Genomic DNA, 17,686 nt, shown 5'->3' on the forward strand with positions numbered 1-17,686 from the left:
TTGTTGAAATAAAACAAAGCTCTGCAAGCATGTGAAGTTTTATATAAGTTGGGTCTAATTTATTGACAGCTATCATTGGTCAGAGTTTTTTGTAACTCACCACAGTTGGATGTTTTGACACATTTAAAATGTGCTGATCATTCGATCTTGTTTGTTACTGCTGCACTAAATTATAACAAAATTTACTTTAAGCTTTGTTAAAAATCAAATCAGCATTTGAATCAATTCAGCTAGTAGTTAGTAAGCACACCAGTGTAGAATTGTTTTGGGTAGTCCAGTTGCAGGAGTTGGAGAATGAAGGTGGTAGATGTGGATATGGAATTCATATGTGCCTCTGTCCTATTTTGTGTGTTGGTTTGCAATTGCATTGAGGGAGTGTGCACAGTACCCGAGTGGTGGAAGACTGAAAAAGGCACCTTGTTAAGATGGGCTTCACAACAGTTCTTCTGTGGGTTTAGATGTAAGTAATATTTATTCATTGGTGGCACCGTCCTGTTTTCCTTTTGTTGTTTCATTGACATTTCCAGAATCCCGCATTTGTTTTGTCTTGATCACAGATTCGGACTATAATGGCCTTTTTCCACTAGTAGCTACTTGACTCGACTCTGTTTCGGTTACAATTGAGTTCTATCTAATATGCGAGGGGTACATATAGCAATGCAGCCAAAAAGTCCTGTGATGTCATTTGTATGCGGAGGATGCTGAGGCAATGGTACACCTGCTTCTCGATATATGGATTTTTGTTTCTGTCATGACTAGTGGTGCAACGGATCAAAAATCTCACAGTTCAGATCGGATCACGGTTTTAAGTCACGGATCGGATAAATTTTCGGATCAGCAAAAGTAGAAAAAAAGGCAAAAATTCGACTCCCCATTTACTCAAGTATTTTTTTGCCTATTAAAAAACATTCAACTGAAGACTCATTCCACGGACTTATATAAAAACAAATTAAAGTGCAATAGGTTTGAAAAGGCTGGTTTCAGTCATAATGCAAATGTACTGTTTATAAGATTGGGGAAACCTGCAGTCAGCTGAGACTGAAGAAGTTACTTGGATGAGTGACAAAACGTTTCTCCCACAAAACGCTACGTCCAGATGAACAGAATCAACTTTTGGAGATAAAGTGTAATATGGACATTATGGATCATGCTGGGCATCCTCTGCATCCTCTGCACATGGCCATAAACAACCAGAGGAGTCTGTTCAGTGACGGGTTGCTTCTCCCAAAGTCAAGGAGCAGCAGACTTAAAAAGTCCTTTGTCCCACACGCCATAAAACTGTTAACTCCTCGCTGGAGGGGAGAGGAAGGGGAAACTGGGACAAAGGAGGGGGGGAACAAGTAAGCTGTAGTGCCTTAGTTTTTGTTAATATCCAGCGGTGTAATAGACTCACAATACTTGAAATGTGCCGTTCCCTTGTATTCTTATTCCTATTTATTCTATTTATCCCTTTTGTATTCTCTGTATTTATATATGGTATATTTCTGCTCACATTCTGCAACTTCTGTCAGTGCTGTGCTACTGGAAACTGAATTTCCCAGAGGAACCCATCCGAGGGATAAATAAAGTTTCATCAAATCTAATGTAATCTAAAGGGTAGTACAGGGCTTTGTATCTACCACTCCGCTGTGATATAACGAGCGGTCACGGTCACGGTCACGTGGCTTTCCGTTGCCCTGGAGGTCCACCCGTTTGTAGTTAGAGCAACAGAAGATGCCTGGGACAGTTCAGCCATACCCTTAAACTTTTCCTGCTCATACATGCTTGGAACGATCTTGTCACACTGAAGTGGACGCGCAACGAGATATCATAGTGTGGCTCAAGCACGTTCATCACAGTTTAAACCCCCTGTTTTGCACAACGGAATACGGCCTCCCATCTGCAGCTAAACACCCCAATAGCTTTTGTAATAGCTTTAGCCCGGTCGGATTGGGCAGCAAAAGCCTGCTTAAATGCCGCAAGCTCCTCTGCTCCGCCACTTGGACCACTAGCACTGGCCATAACTACCGCTTGACAGACTGACCACGCGCACCATACACATACTTTTCTTTTTCGAATCTTCGGATCACGTGCGTACCGAACCGTGGAGTGGGATCGGTTCGGATTTCGGATCAACCGTGATCTGTTGCACCACTAGTCATGACTGATTGATTGATTGGGTGACGCCACTGACTAACCTACAGTCTGTTGACCAGCATATTGTGGGATCACCTCAGATTGCTTGGCCCTGGCCGAGTAGGTACTAAAACAGTAACTTGTACCTGTTAAGACCACGTAATGGATAACCCTAAAAACTGAGTCAAGCCATTCAGAGCTGACCAAAGTACCACCCGAGTACTAGTGGGAAAAGTACCTACTCGGGTCGACTCGCTACAGATAGACTCAACTCAACTTGGATCGACTGGTTTTCCATTACAATCCAGTAGTACCTTGATTGCGTGCTTGTCGTCACAATGACGTGTCTGCGGGTCCTGCAATGCTATTAATATGCGGCACAAACGCTACAACAACGGTGGACATCGAAACTGAGATATACCCGCTGCTCGGTCTGTAGCTTTTCGTCACACCCAGGGGAACATGGCGTTGGTTTTTTTTGTTGCCATTTCCTACGTTGCCGAGTTTCAAAAATGGCGGTTTTGATTTTCGGGAACGAGACGTTCTCATGACTCATCCAGTGACGCTACTGGACAGCCAATCGGTGGCATGCAGTCTGACAACAGCATATTTTAGTACCTGTTTGGATCGCTTGGAATCCCGGCCAATAAAGTACTAAAAAAAGTAGCAGGTACTATGCTGAGTTGATCCGAGTAGGTACTAATGGAAAAGGGCTTAAGTGTGGCTTTGCACGATGAAAGTTGTCTCTTGGGCAGTCAAAGACGATGTCGTCACCAAGCAATAGCATGACAGAGAAAGTTTTCGAGTTGAATGCCAAAGGCTTTTATATTCTTCCCTGCACTTTGTGCACCAAAGATAGGGACAAATAGCTGCCATGTTGGGTTGAAATATGTACGAGTCTTAGGCTTTACCATCATTACAATGATATGTCATTATAGGGTTCTCAGAAAATCAAAGATTATACAAAAGCTGAGACTTTCTGCAAAATGTTATCCAGTTGCTTTGCTTTCTATTTTGTTTCCTTCTGCTCCTGTACCAGTAGGTTATTAGAGAGGGGTGAAAGTGCATGGTGCTAGAGGAGAGGACTGGATTTGTTAAAATGCAAAAACAAACTTTTCAAAAACAGGAAGTTTAAGATTCACTGCAAGTCAAAATCATGCTTGAAAGCTCCCTCCTCAGTTCCCTTGGTACTTCCTGTACTTCTCGTGTGTATTAACTGCCACAGCTCCACTAAAACCCTCTTGGATAAAGAAACTGAAATGAGGGGTGGGGTTTCTTTGTCCAAATTGGCATTTTACATCCAGTTTTGGGATTTGGGCCCATGACCTTGGAGCCACAAGTACACTGACAGGCAAGAGCTGCAGTGAGTGTGAAGTTTTCAGACAAGATCAGTTTAGTGCTTTTTCCACAATCAGAGACATTATTAAAGACTTCCCAGAAAGTCTGCAGGAGAGTAAACTGTTTATAGTTAAAATCCTGAAATTGGGGAATAAAATGGTCAGGTGTCAAGCTTTAGCATTTTTCTAACAAGAATACATGGATTGAATCTCACTTGAGAAACATGTATCTAACCAGTTCCTTATCAGTGGAGCGTTTCATTGCTGCTCCCCTCGATGGCAGGTCTACTTTACTCAGTCATGTAGTAAAGCAGCTCAGTCTGTCTAGTCACAAAGTGTCAGACTGATGCAGGAGCTCCTGTTCAGCCATTTGAACATTTTATCTGCTCTGTAGTAGTTTTTTTTTTTTTTGTTTTTTTGTTGTTGTTGTTGTTGTTGTTGTTGCTTGTTTTTGTCCGCATGGGCACTCGTTCTTGTGTGCCCTTGCAGCCTAAGGGAGTTTGTGTAATAGGCCAGGAGAAGAGAAGAGGGTGCCATTTTGTTGCAAGTCCTGCACACAAAATGGTTGCTTCTTGTTAACCCATTAAATGCCTATCACATCTTGCATAGCAGACAAGAAGGTGTATTGGCTTTGCAGCATTTTGACTGACCTAGTAAGCACAATACCTCAGTAATGGTATACTGGAAAAGAAGGGCTAAATTATGATCAGCACAAAAGATGATCTTTACAAAGCCAACTTTACTGGTTGTTAACAACCATTTCTAATTATTGCTACAGAAAGAAATCTTCACAGTGGCTGATCTGTAAGATTAGTAGCAAGTAGGATTCATTTGTTGATAATGCTAACCATCCTTTGTTCTTTTGCTGATATTTGTTTTAGCTCAATCAGACTAAGACTGTAAATGTGGTCTAAACCACAACTTTTTTTGTGCCATGGACCGGCCTTTAAGGTGTTACGGATAAATACAAAAAAATAAAACCAGTACCGGTACAAAAAAAAGCAAGATTTATTCATAACACGTGTGAAAATACCCAGGGAAACTGAGTTAACGATAAAAACCCTGAAACCATTAATTTCACACCCAAGCCTCATCTCTCGCGGCCCGGTAACAAACGACTGGTCCGTGGCCCGGGGGTTGGGGACGGTTTAGACAGTGCGGTAGAAACAATGATATCCTTATCAGTCTTTTGACAAAAAGACAAATGGCACTGAGCATATAGCTTCTCAAAAAGAAAAAGGCAGTAATATATGAAACAGTGGAAACAAACACTTCGAAGTTCTTCCACTAAAGGTCTCAGGGCAACACGCATGAATGTTGATTCTGTTGCAGGCGTTTTGCTTGCTTTTGACAAAAAACACATAAAGCAACTAATGAATCTTGGGATATAGTTTTATTTAATTTATTTTTTTTTAAAGGTGATGGGATTACATACTAGGATTATTAGGCTAAAATGGCACCACACAGACCACCACAGTTGCCAGCTTGGTAAACACTGTCTTGCATGGTCTATAGGGGCTCTGTGTACCGGAATATGCTACTCCTGTAAAGCTTGCATAGTACTTTCTCCTGTAAAGCTTGCATAGTACTTTCTCCTTGCACTTTCTTATTGTAGTCAGATGCTAAAGTGGTGTAAAGAAAATTAAGTTAGTTTAAATTGTGGGGGTCATTGGGGTGAATCATAAATTTTATTGAAGGCTAGAACCGTAACCCAGTTAAGAAATTGCTCACTTTATCTGTGGCCTCGCTTCAGTAAGCAAGGGTAACAAATGACCCCTGCCAGGGTGCAGTCACTACCACAAGATGTTTGTTCTTGCAGATGGGATCAAAATGAGGTCTAGGTAGTAAGTGACTGAGAAAACTGCTCAAGTAGCCACAGGGAGATCAATGGAGATTCTAAGGGGCTCATTATACCCATGGCAAGTGATGTCACAGTACTGACGCAAGGCATGCTTTGTTGTTGTTTTTGGCCATTTATTCATCTCTCAGGTTTTGTAACATCGTACCGGTGCTGAGGCTGGGAAAGCAGAATTGAAGACGATTGCGTTGTTAGTTTGTTTACCGCCATTTTAATGATATCGCTGAGGAACTTCAGAGCTCCACAGATTATCCAGAGGGAGATGTTCCAATTCTAAAAAGATTATGTTTTCTGGAAAATCTTTTGCGCCAGATGCCCTTCCTGTTGTGGAGAATTTGTAAGCAAGCAATTCAATCTTTGCTGCCTAGATATCATTAGAGCAGCTAAGAGATTCTCAGCTGTTATGATGCAGCAACAGCTTGAAATGATGAGTTTCTGGGGAAAAAAACTTTTAAGAAACTTCTGCAGCTGATTCAGAGGGGGTTTTTGTGAGGAGATTTAGTCTAGCCTCAAGCTTTAATGGTGACACGAAGGACTGTGGTGAACTCTGAACTCGCACATTCAGCAACCAGTGTGGCGAAAGTAATAGCCCTTTTCAATTTGTACCTACTTGGATTGGCTCGACACAACTTGACGCAGTTCGACTCGGCTTGACTCTTTTTCCAATACAGTGGAGTACCACCTAATGTGCGTGGGGTCATTGTAGCAACATGGCCAAAAGTCCTGGGACATCATTTGAATGCAACACGAACGCCACAACAAAGTAGGATGTTGAGGCGTGGTATACCTGCTGCTTCGGGGTATCACTTTTTGTCACACTCTGCGATTGCAGTGTTGTTTTTTTTGTGCAGTTTGTTGATGTCACAATTCCGGACTCGGAATGCTTGGAACACCAACCAAGTAGGTTCTAAAAATGGAGTCTGGAACCATGTACTACCATCTAAGGGAAAACCGTGACGAACTGTACTGAGCCGACCTGGGTAGGTGGTAGTAGTAGAATTGGGCTATTAAGCCCTTTTTCATTAGTACCTACCTACAACTCAGCATGATTCATCACGGTATTCGGGGTTTTCCATTAGGTCATAGTACCTGGTACCAGGTACTCTTTTTAGTACCTTCTCAGCCGGGATCCCAAGTGATCCGAGCAGGTACTAAAATGTGACGTCGTCAGACTACGTGCCACCGATTGCCTGGTCAGTGGCGTCATGAGTCTCTCGTTTACTAAAATCAAAACCACCCCCTTTTTTTTTTTTTTTTTAAATCAAAATATTTTTATTGAGTAATTGTGGATACAGTTTACAAAGGAAAAAAAAAAAAGAAGAAGAGGGAAGAGATCAGCAAGCCACTGAACATGGGAGGGCGGGGCAGCAGCCTTCCACCTCATCAAAATGGCACGCCTAGCCAGGAGGGAACCAAAAGACAGCACCCTACGCTTTGCTCTGGAAATATACTTATCATCCTCTCCTGTTGTACCAAAGAGAGCAAGTTAGGGGGTTGAGAGCTAGTTTCAAGCCTTGTTCAAAGTGCAGAAAATCTCCTCCCAAAAATTTGCCAGGGCAGGTCCAAAACATGTGGGTTAGATTAGCATTATCAGACCTGCATCTGTTACAGCAAGGGTTAGGGCTGTTCGATATAACGATATATCGGATGACGATATAAAAACATCTATAGTTTCATTTTACGCTATCGTTTGTTTCATGGTGTCGCAAAATAAACTGTTTACGGCAATATTTTTTCATCGTTTTGATGGTCACTGTAGTGGCTATATTCATTTCTTAAAGTTCTCTCTTTCTCTTATATTTAATATAACCACACTACGGATGGACAAGTGCCTGCTTTTATGCATTGTCGTTAGCAACAACGATGGTAAAACCATCGCGTGTCCGCTTGTTTATCTTCCACATAAACCTTTCACAATAAAGCTCAAGCTCCTGTTGAGACTTTTCAAAATAAACTGAATAGTATAAGCGGAAGTTGGGGAGTGCCAGATCCTCTTCAATCTTAGGTTTCTGTAGTTGCACCTTAGCTACTCGAGGTCGTTTACCCTTCCAAATATAAGAGAAGATTATAGAATCTAGAGTTGTAAAGAAAGACTTGGGATGACGACTGGTAAAGATTGGGGGGGGGGAAACCCCCACCAATTTTGAATCCTGGCAACGAGGGAAGTCTGAACAAAGCCACAGACTGAGCAGCAGGTGTATTCTTGCCTCAGCGTCCACCTTTGTTGTAGTTGTTGAACAATCAGAGTAGGTACTAATGGGGCAAAAGGGGCTTTAGTTTAAGTAAGATGACACCTTAGTCTGGCACAGGTGATAGATTCCTGACAGATTAGAGCAGCAAGCAAGCAAGCATTAAATAGCCTTTCAAAAGGTCACTGAACAACATATTGATTTTAATTTTTTCTAGACAGAACTTGTTGACTAAAGTTGAAACACGTGGTGAGTCTGTTTGGACTTTTATAGAGGCCTGAAAGTACATAGCTGTAAAGGAGGTGTGCTTGATGAATGTAAAACAGTGCTTGCTTCACCCCAGTGTTCTTGTTTCCTTATTACTGAGAATCAAAATCATATTTGAAGCTAAAATCTAATTAAGTGCTGAGCCTCACAACAACAATACCAATTTTACACAGCATTTGGTCAGATGTGTAGCAGTGAGATAACAAATAGGACTAAGACTTTCCTCCCAAGGTCCCGTGGTACTTCCCACTTCCCACAGCACCACAAACGAACACTAAAACAGTCTGAATGTCTCCTTTTTAGAGGTAAAGTATGGAAAGAGGGTTTTTGGGTTTTTTTTGATATTACAGACAATTCCTACGGACCAGTTATTTTCAGACATACACCAGTATCAAGCATTTGACCTTACAGAGACTAGTGCAGCCAGCAGAGAAGTCATTTAGCTGTTATCCAAGGAAGCGTTTTACAATGAATCTCAGGATTTAAGCCTATGACCTTGGAGATACAAGTGTACTGACAGGCAAGAGCTGCAGTGTGAGTGTGGCATTTCTACAGAGTCAGGTGGGATCAGTTTACAGTTTAGCAGAGGACCTTTGGAGTAGCATGGAGCAAAGTCTGACATTAAGAGTACAGATTGAAACAGTTGGATGTCTATTTCCTGGGATTTTATGTGCAGTTGAGTAAAGCAAGCTCATCTCGGTGTCAGACTGATCCATGGGCTTCTTTTCAGCCTTTTAACGATTTGGTCTGCTCCTATTCCAGATTTTTTTTTTTTTCCTTTGTCCCCTTTGGAACTGCTCCCTGTGTGCCTTCACAAGCAAAAGGCGTTTGTGTAATAGACAAGCAGAAGGAAAGAGGGTGCCATTTTGTAGCAAGTCTTGGACACAAAATGGTTGCTACTTGTTAACCCTTTAAATGCCAACCGCATCTTGTACAGCAGACAAGAAGGTGTATTGGTTTTGGAGTTTTAAACTGACCCAGTAAGCACTATACCTTAGCAGTGGTAGACTAGAAAATAAGTGCTAAATTATAATCAGCACAAAAGATGATCTTTACAAAGCCAAGTGATTTATGTTTGAAATGAGTAAGAAGGGTAGCATGATCCTTTTTTCTTCAGGTGTTTCGTTAATGGGAACCTACATTTATTTTTGGCTTGTGTTATACACATGTTAAAACTGCGTGTGGTTGAGGTAGCTTGTAGCTTGAAGCAATGAAGCAAAGCAGCAAACTTCATGAAGGCCAACTGAACGTGGTCTCCTGGACATGGAAACAATGTATCTTTACCAATACAATATTTTTGGAGTTTCATTTTGCAATCCAGATCTGTGCCACTTGAAAAGATTCTTTTGCTGCCCATGACTCACATCTCCGAGGCCTCAAGGTTTTACCATGATCTTTCTGACACATAGCTCTTCCAGAATAATAAGCCAATAGTATAAACTAGTAAAATAAAACGCCAATTTAAAAATTACTTCTAAGGAAAAGCACAAAAATTAACAGGTGAAATAATCTGTATTATTGACTTGACATTAAAATACTGCTTCCTTAAGTAGAAGTAAAGGGTAAAATCCTGTAGCTGTAGGGTAAACTGGAACTGCACAAACCAGCACTATTGCCAGCTTGACAAGCATTGACTTGCATGGACTGTCACAGCTGGCTTGGTTTGCAAGAACATGCTGCTCTGTTAAAGCTTACAGTGCTTTGGCCTTGCAAAGTAGATAGAAGATACAGTGATGTAAATAAATCTAATTCTGTTATTATTTCACCTTTTGGGGGGGTTGGGAGGGTATTGAACCATAATTCCTATATTTAAAAAACAAAGCAAAAACAGAAGCATGGCATGGGTCTAAAGCTGCTCATCTGATTTTGATCAGTGAATACTGTCCTGATAAGGTGATGGTTTCAATGGTTAGTGTCACATCTTACTAAATATGATGTTATGTCTGTGAAGGTTCTCAGTCATCCAGGTCATAGTAGTCAAGGGAGCTTGCAAAGAAAAGCGTCTGGACTTCTTTAAGTTGCTTGAAGACGTTTCACCTCTCATCCGAGAAGCTTCTTCAGTTCTAAGGTCAAATGGTGGAGAGTCCCTTCCCAGACGCCTTAACGCCCACTCACATCCTGGGCCATCTGACCTCAGGAATTCGCATGATAAGGTGGGGCCAGGTTTCACAATGAACACACCCGAAACTCTGGCTGATTGGGACCCACGCCCAGTTTTCCACCTTGGCTCAGGCGATTAGAGGATCATCAGGGGGTCCTTTTGTCCCTCTGTGGGGGGGATACTCCCACTAGGTTTATATCTGGGACTCTCCACCATTTGACCTTAGAACTGAAGAAGCTTCTCGGATGAGAGGTGAAACGTCTTCAAGCAACTTAAAGAAGTCCAGACACTTTTCTTTGCAAGCTCCTTTGACTAAATATGATGTTCTTATACTGAAAAATACAGTTCCGATTTGAGTGAAAACTATGAAAAAGTAAGCGGTTCATTGGGATGGGCCTACATTGTAATTGAAAAGTCTTTGCATTGTGGGGTGGGCAGAGCAGGTCAGCCACTATTCAGAAGGTCAGTGGTTCGATCCCAGGCTACCTCCTAGCTGCATACCAAATATCCTTGGGCAAGATACTAACCCCATGTTTGTCTACTGGTGGTGGTCAGAGGGCCCGGTGGCGCCAGTGTCCGGCAGCTGTGGCTACAATGTAGCTTGCCGTCACCAGTGTGTGAATGTGTGTATCAATTGGTGAATGACTGAATGTAGTGTAAAGTGCTTTGGGGTCCTTAGGGACTAAGTAAAGCGCTATACAAATGCAGGCCATTTACCATTTTACAGTGTTTCTTGATTTTTTTCAGTCAGTTTCACCCTTCACTGATCACATCTGGTTTCATAACGTTTTATTACAAAATCCAAAAAGCTCAGTTAAAGGCTTAAAGAATGGAGGTCGTCTTAGTGGCTCTGTTGATCTTTTGCATATCGTCTTTGAATGAACATGAGCTGGTAACGGTGCAGATTTTTGTGTTTAAATAAAGCCGTTGCTTTTTAAAGATCCTGATTCTTATAAGCACAACATAATTTGTCAAGTGCCACACTCATAAGTAAAGAGAGAAAGCAGCCATGTCCCCAGTGAGGAGCACTGAACCCTGGCAGTCACTGCTGTGACTGAGTGAGAGGGAAGTACTCACGCTGAGAGCAATGGCTAGATCACAGCTACTTATCCAACAAAAACTAAACTAAAAATGCAGTAACAATGTGTGGGAGGAAAAACTAAGTACACTCAAGTTTTCTATACCACTTCGTCAGTCTCTTAAATTGTTGTGAAGGAATTTTGGTCTGTTCTTCTTTGTTTCTTCAGTTCACTGAGGTTTGCAGGCATTTGTTTGTTCACTGCTGTCTTAAGGTCTGGTCAAGGTCTGGACTTTAACTAGGCCAATGCAACACATGGATTGTTTTCTTTTTCAAACGTTGTGTTGTAGATTTGCTACTGTGTTTGGGCTCATTCTTCTGTTGCATGATCTAATTTGCACACGGTGCCAAAGCTACTGTTAGTACTCAAAGTGATGATGATGACAATAATAATGATGTTAACATATTTTATTTATTTTTGTTCTTTTACAGAAAACTGAAAAAACATCTTGAAGATTTGGATGGCAGCAGACATTTTACCACCAGGTAAAGAAGAATTTTAGTGTTAAGCTTTTGAGTGTGTTCTTTCTTTTTGTTTTAAAATGGCACATCTATGTCTTGAGTTCAGGACTGGTGTATAGGTAAGTAAACAAAACCGAAGTACATCAGGTAACCTAAATTAGCTTAAGTGGAATACGTTCCACAAACTAGCCCAATAAAAAAAATCAAAAACCGTATGTGATTTTTTTTGAATTTTAAGTATTTGCTTCAAAGATAATCGTGTGCACCTCTGGATCTCTTCCAGCACAGATCCCCTATTGTTTGCTCAGTTGAAGGTCCATTCTGGCCACTTGCCCCTGCGTTATTAACAAAGATCCAACATTTTCCCAAAGAAAAGAACTTCTGTTTTAAACTGACCTGAGTTTTGGATGTATCATCAAGACAGATGACAATAGATGGTTACTGGCTGTGACCCACCAGTTTACAATTGAAGACTCATCATATTCCAAGCTAATAAGCAGCACATGAGTTGAGGAGTCCAGCCAGTCATATTTTTTTTTCTCAACATTCAGTGGGATGTGCACTAGGAAGTTGTCCACCATTCACACAGGGATAGGGACAGAACAAGATTTCCATAGACCAATCTACAAATAGCAGTAGCACTGAAAAGGGTCTGGATGTGTTTATCTGGAACAATAGTAGTCAAACTATTATTTTAAAAAATGGATATTCACAAAGTCCCGTCGTTTGCCCTTGGCAATGTATGTTCGTCTTTCCAGGCCTACAGATTCTGCAGTTTCCTACTTCTAGAGTCCCATGGAGTGTGCATCCATACTCCTCCAACATGGGCTGAAGTAGTCAGTAGCCAGGCTACTTCTGGCTTGAAGTAGTCCATAGTCCAGTAATTTAGTCAGCTTTTTTTAGTTGTTACCAAGTACCCAGAGTTTAACCATTAAGGGGATTTTTACATTAAACATTTCAGACAAACACTTGGCAAGATCTTTCTACAATTCATGAACTTCAGAACATTCCCATAGACCAGGGGTCGGCAACCTGCGGCTCTTTAGTCCTTATAGTGCGGCTCCGCGTGGTTTGGGAAAATAAATTTGAAGTATTTAGCTGAAGTGTATTTTATTTATGTTAGGTTTTTTTTATTATGTACTTCTAAATTGGAAGATTATTGTGACATTGAAATATAAAAATAAAATAATATTTTGTTATTTTTTCATCGCTCAAAATAAGCGTCACACTCGCGGAAGCCGGTGTACCCGCTGAAACGGGGTACACCGGCATTTATAGAGACTTTCAACCCCAGGTAGGCCAGTTATGGATCTTTGGATCCACATTATGTCGGCAGCTGTTCTCCTCCGTGAACTATGTTAAAAACAAACACCGCTCACGCCTCACAGATGACAGCTTACAGTCCTGCGTGAAGATGAAAGTGACTTCATACAGCCCCGATTTGCAGACGCTGTGTGCAGAGGTTCAGGAGCAGAAGTCCCATTGTAAACATACCACGGCAGACCTGACGATGTTTGCATGAACATGCTTTTCAGCATCTCTTTATTGACCACTTTTCACACACGGTTGCTGTACGCACACAGCCGGCTGTAGCTTTTCAGCTCACAGCCCGACATATACCAACAACAGCACAGATAGCACAGACGTTAAACGGTGAGCCACGATTGCGGGTGCCGCTCAGGTGCGTCCGCCTCCCCTGCAGCGGCGCTGCAGACCACCCTGCCACACACATTAACCTGGTAAAATATATATTTAGGCAGAATTTTGCAAATATCTATTTTGCATTTTTCAGCAGCATAGTGCTTTTTTTCCTATTATTATTATTATTATTATTATTATTATTTATTTATTTTTTTTTTTAAAGTCAGGTCAAGGCTCCAAAAGCCCAAAGGCGATATAAGGGTGGCGGCTCACAACAGTTTTTGTTTGCTACATGGATCATTTTAGTTCAGCTGGGTGTCTTTCCTTTTGTTATATTTCTTTAAGAGTTCAAAATGTGTTAATTACATGAATAAAATGTAATTTTCTCTGTAGCACTTCATGGATTTCATAAGCAACACACTTTAGTTGTTCACACAAAGCATAAAGGTAAAGAACAATATATACAGTGTTATCTTCATTTTAGATGTCAAAAAGTATTTGCGGCTCCCAGTGTTTTCTTTTGCATGGAAACCGGCTCCAAATGGCTCTTTGGGTCTTAAAGGTTGCTGACCCCTGCCATAGACAATGGTGAAGAGATAAGATAAGATATACCTTTATTAGTCCCACAAGTGGGAAATTTCATGTTAAGGCTGCTGACCTATTGCACGCAATGGCGGCGTAATCTTACCCTCCAACCATACATTACACAAAAACATCACATGAGGAAGACAGGTCAGAGAGGTATAACAATGGAAAATGCACCACATGAGGAAAGATAAGGAGAAAAAAATAACTCCCCCCAGACTGAGCTCCAATAGGGAGATCAGTTTGAGAACAGAAAAAAAAACACCTCTACACATAGCATATGAAAAAACTCTTAATACACCAAAGAAACACATGACAAGCAACAGGGGTGGGTAAAGGGTGAGAGACGGCCAATGTAGACAGTACATCCGGGCCTGCAGCCTATGTGCTGGTCCTTGATCCACCGTCAGCATCGGAAGGGAATAAGCGTCGAAGGTGTTTGGAGGGGGAGGGGGGATGAGTGTACATCTGCATGTGTATAAATGTCTGTGTGCGTGTGTGTATGTGTCCAGAGTTCAGCTGAGACAGTGTCCTTCGCCCTGCCAGGCTAAGTAAACAGTCTTCCAGCCAACCCAGGTGGCCTTGAATAGAATGGGAAGAACAGTCTAAACACAGTCGTTATCAGGGTGTTTTTGTTCAGCTTCAGCCTTGAGACCGCAGCTGGTGCCGAAGGGGTATCCGCATGAAGTGATGGTGGTTTTTACTTTAGTGCGAACAACTCATATGATTTTCAAAGCTCTTCTAACAGTCTGACACTGGTCTCTCAATCTCCCGTTGGAGAGCCGCGAGCTTCTCCAAGATCTTATCCGTGCTGCACTCAATGAGCCCATTTTGAGAAACTCACGCGTCGTCCCATCGTTTCAATCCCAGCGGGCAGCCTTGTGGGGGTTTGAACAGCTGGTTCCGCTTTCTTAATTCTTCGATAAGTCAGGGCCAAGCCAGCTCTGATCAGCAAGAACCCTGTTATCATGGTTCCTAATAGGTCGATATCTTCTGCACTCAGGCTCACCCGAGCCCAGACTTCTCGTTAAGAAAAGGGTGTCAATTGCATTCAGGGACCAGTTGATCAAATCCATAATTCCTCTTTTAGGTTTTAGAGAACAGACTGTGAGAGTGTTCCAGGGAAAAGTAATACAAAAAACACGAGACTAGACAAGGACATGAGGCTAAGCAGGGAGGAGAGGCCTTCGTCACCATCTGGCCTTCGTCAAGAGCAAGAGCAGAAAAAAAGTTCCTTCTTCAACTAAACGTTTGGTACAAATGTCTGGAATGTGATTGGACATATGATAGAGCCTGACGGGTGTTATACTGTACGTATGAGTGCTTTAAATTGCACAAGTTTAAAGCATGTTTTTATTGTTTGTTTTTGTGTTTTTAAACAAAACAAAACAATGTTTAAAAACATTTGTTTTCTTGGATATCCCTTCTCCATGCATCTAACTTATCCGCTGCTGAGTCTGAGGACGAAAGCGTCAATAAGTTATAATGCATAGAGAGAAAGCCTTTCCCTTTTATATTCCCAACGCATACCACCTCTATTTTTGTTAACGGTGGAAGCTGATGTTAGTTGGGCAGTCATGTAATACCATCTGAGACTGGGGAGTTGGAGTCGTCCTATTTCATAGGTCAAGTAAAGTAGCTTTAGACAGAGCCTTGCCCTCCTATTACTTCAAATAAATTTGGTTAAATAGTTTGTTTAAACTGTCAGAGAATAGAGTTGGCAGCAGAGGTGTTTGGAAATAATATAAAAAACTTTGTCATTTTTTTAGTATATCTATCAGACCTATCATAGATATAGGCAGATTTGACCATCGATTTAGTGCTTCTGTGACTTCTTTTACAAGGTGGTCATAATTTGAGGTCAGTACCTTGGGATCCCACAGGCAAATGAAACCACGAAGAGGCCGCTAGCAAAGCTGCAACCACGAAGTACCTGCAGAGGGTCAGGCAAGTCCTGAGGAGTAAGCTGAATGGTAAGAACAGATCCGGGCTAACACCTACACCCTGCCTGTGATCAGTTACATTGCTGGAATAATAAGATGGCCAAAGGAGGAAATAGAAGCCACTGACATCAAGCTGGAGGGTTTCACACAAAGTCCAGCACCCTGAGGCTGTATGCTAAGCGTAAGGAAGGAGGCCGGGGACTGGTGAGTGTCAGTACCACAGTCCAGTGTTAGACAACAAACACCCACGAATACATCAGGAAGATGCCCCCAACCCACTGCATGCTCAGTGAATATCTCAGGAAGCAGAAACCCAAGAAAGAAGACTAAGAGGAGGAACCATCGTGGAAGGATAGGCCCCTGCACGGTATGTGCTACCAGCAGATAGAGGAAGTGGCTGACATCCAGAAGTCCTACCAGTGGGTGGACAAAGCTGGACTGAAAGATTATGTGAATTACCCTCAGAAGATCTACTAGATGATGTGAATGCAGCACTATGGACAGTACCTACGGTACCAAAGTACGGTATCATTACCGAGACTAACCAGCTAACACTACGGCAGCAGTGATCAGTGAGATGCTTGGCTACAAGTTGAAAAGCCACACGAGCAGTACCCTAGGAGACTAGAGGCCAAAGTCAAGGTAGCACGAAAGGAGGTTAGCTAACTATCGGGGCTGCAGAAAGGTGCAATGAAGAATGTGGTACATCAGAGAGATAGAAGGCAGGAGAATAAACCAGCTGTTCCCCAGAACCAGACAAGATGAATTGGAGGAGACTGATGTGAAATTGATTAGAGAGAAGTATATAGAACTGTGAGAAGTGGTGAAATTGTGGACAGTGGAACACAAACCTGAAACAGAAACTGTAAAAGTTGGACCTTTTGCTTGCAGTAAAGCATCAGTTATAATTTGAAGGCAGATGTTCTCTGTTCCTGGTTTGCATCTCAATTCTTCAGTTTTGGCTACTGCTCAGCAAGTCATTGGCACCGCAGGCCATGCCACATACCCCGATTGGCCGACTGAGGCCAGGGAGCCACCTGGCCAAACCTAAGCCCACCCCGCGTGACTGAGAGAGGGAATCGGCCTGGACCGTCGGCACCCCCAGCCACAGGTGCAGCAACAGGGCAATGACAGCTCGGGCAGCCGCCCACTTCTCCAGCAGCAACGGCGAAGCTGGAATCAAATTAGTAGGTCGATGATCTGTGCCTGCTACTGTGCCAAACATATTGTTTGGAGTTATGTGCAAAGAGTGGAGTTTTATTTCTTATTAAACCAAAGACTTTTTTCTTTAAAATGCCGTATGGGTCTCATAGTTGCTCAGATCTAGCTGCTCTACCATAAAAGTCTGTAAGGCAGGGGTGGGCAACTCCAGGCCTCGAGGGCCAGTGTCCTGCAGGTTTTAGATGATCCAATACAGCTGATTCAAATGGCTAAATGACCTCCTCAACATGTCCTGAAGTTCTCCAGAGGCTTGGTAACAAACTAATTATGTGATTCAGGGGTGTTGACCCAGGGTGATATCTAAAACCTGCAGGACACCGGCCCTCAAGGCCTGGAGTTGGCCACCTCTGCTGTAAGTGCTGCCTATTTGGTCATCTATTATGAGACCTGAAGCTCCATTACAATACTGGGATTTGGGCACCCCCCTGACCAAGAATCTACTTACTTAGATATTAGGTATGGCCAGAAAGCCTACTGAAGAGGTTCTCAACTTGGTGGCTTCCATGGTGTCAGTTTCATTAGCCTTGTAAATGCGGACTCATCAAGTTGTAGACACAGGCCTTTCTCAGATATTATTTGGAGTGCCATAGCGGATGTGAATACTTCCAAAATAAGAGATTGTAGTTGCAGAGAAAACAGTTATAAAATATTTTTTCATATAATTTTTGACTGTAGAGTGGTGGCAATACCAATTTGATCATTAAAAGTTTAATTTATACTAACAACAGCAGTGTGAAAGAGGTGTGATGTGTTTTTTCTGATGTTTTCTGTAGCTTGTAAAATGTTCAGAGCAATAAAAATATTCATTTTAATTTTTACACAGGTTTCCAATCAGATGTAATTCACATTTCTCTGGACAGTCCATAGATGTTTAAAATAAGGTGAGATT

At 42.1% G+C, this 17,686-nt stretch overlaps 1 protein-coding gene across 3 annotated transcripts in view; it reads left to right on the forward strand.

Moving 5' to 3' along the window:
• The window catches only part of LOC120722330 (zinc finger protein 208-like), a 48,193-nt gene that overhangs the window by 17,938 nt on the left and 12,569 nt on the right, over window positions 1-17,686 (forward strand). For all 3 annotated transcript variants that reach the window (XM_040013307.1, XM_040013306.1, XM_040013305.1), the window contains 2 exons: window positions 11,378-11,431; window positions 17,621-17,678. The gene's annotated coding sequence lies outside the window, so the exon portion shown is untranslated. The remainder of the gene's footprint in view (window positions 1-11,377; window positions 11,432-17,620; window positions 17,679-17,686) is intronic.

Source organism: Simochromis diagramma, unplaced genomic scaffold (assembly GCF_900408965.1).
Source record: "Simochromis diagramma unplaced genomic scaffold, fSimDia1.1 OVJJ01000618.1, whole genome shotgun sequence".
In the NCBI taxonomy this organism is placed as follows: domain Eukaryota; kingdom Metazoa; phylum Chordata; class Actinopteri; order Cichliformes; family Cichlidae; genus Simochromis; species Simochromis diagramma.